The sequence below is a fragment of the Phalangium opilio genome, unplaced genomic scaffold (genome assembly GCF_054372755.1).
Source record: "Phalangium opilio isolate 3A_F unplaced genomic scaffold, DU_Popi_V2 ptg000021l_1, whole genome shotgun sequence".
In the NCBI taxonomy this organism is placed as follows: Eukaryota; Metazoa; Arthropoda; class Arachnida; order Opiliones; family Phalangiidae; genus Phalangium; species Phalangium opilio.
Genome location: NW_028324153.1, coordinates 1481384 through 1482978, shown reverse-complemented (window position 1 = coordinate 1482978; position 1595 = coordinate 1481384).

Genomic DNA, 1595 nt, shown 5'->3' with positions numbered 1-1595 from the left:
TCACTATTTCTGTTCAAAGTTTCACTCTTTCTGTTAAAAGTTTCACTATTTATGTTCAAAGTTTCACTCTTTCTGTTCAAAGTTTCACTCTTTCTGTTCAAAGTTTGACTCTTTCTGTTCAAAGTTTGACTCTTTCTTTTCAAAGTTTCACTCTTTCTGTTCAAAGTTTCACTATTTATGTTAAAAGTTTCACTCTTTTTGTTAAAAGTTTCACTATTTATGTTCAAAGTTTCACTATTTATGTTCAAAGTTTCACTATTTATGTTAAAAGTTTCACTCTTTCTGTTTAAAGTTTCACTATTTATGTTCAAAGTTTTACTCATTATGTTCAAAGTTTCACTCTTTATGTTCAAAGTTTCACTCTTTCTGTTCAAAGTTTCCCTATTGTTCAAAGTTTCACTATTTATGTTCAAAGTTTCACTCTTTCTGTTTAAAGTTTCAGTCTTTACGTTCAAAGTTTTACTATTTATGTTCAAAGTTTCACTCTTTCTGTTCAAAGTTTCACTCTTTCTGTTCAAAGTTTCACTCTTTCTGTTCAAAGTTTCACTCTGTCTGTTCAAAGTTTCACTATTTATGTTAAAAGTTTCACTCTTTCTGTTAAAAGTTTCACTATTTATGTTCAAAGTTTCACTATTTATGTTCAAAGTTTCACTATTTATGTTAAAAGTTTCACTCTTTCTGTTAAAAGTTTCACTATTTATGTTCAAAGTTTCACTATTTATGTTCAAAGTTTCACTATTTATGTTAAAAGTTAACTCTTTCTGTTAAAAGTTTCACTCTTTATGTTCAAAGTTTCACTCCTTATGTTCAAAGTTTCACTCTTTATGTTCAAAGTTTCACTATTTCTGTTCAAAGTTTTACTCATTATGTTCAAAGTTTCACTCTTTCTGTTCAAAGTTTCCCTATTGTTCAAAGTTTCACTATTTATGTTAAAAGTTAACTCTTTCTGTTAAAAGTTTCACTCTTTATGTTCAAAGTTTCACTCCTTATGTTCAAAGTTTCACTCTTTATGTTCAAAGTTTCACTATTTCTGTTCAAAGTTTTACTCATTATGTTCAAAGTTTCACTCTTTCTGTTCAAAGTTTCCCTATTGTTCAAAGTTTCACTATTTATGTTAAAAGTTAACTCTTTCTGTTAAAAGTTTTACTCATTATGTTCAAAGTTTCACTCTTTATGTTCAAAGTTTCACTCTTTCTGTTCAAAGTTTCCCTATTGTTCAAAGTTTCACTATTTATATTCAAAGTTTCACTCTTTCTGTTTAAAGTTTCAGTCTTTACGTTCAAAGTTTCACTCTTTCTGTTTAAGTTTCAGTCTTTCTGTTCAAAGTTTCACTATTTATGTTTTAAGTTTCACTATTTATGTTTTAAGTTTCACTATTTATGTTTTAAGTTTCACTCTTTCTGTTCAAAGTTTCACTCTTTCTGTTCAAAGTTTTACTATTTCTGTTCAAAGTTTCACTCTTTCTGTTAAAAGTTTCACTATTTATGTTCAAAGTTTCACTCTTTCTGTTCAAAGTTTCACTCTTTCTGTTCAAAGTTTCACTCTTTCTGTTAAAAGTTTCACTCTTTCTGTTCAAAGTTTCACTCTTTCTGTTC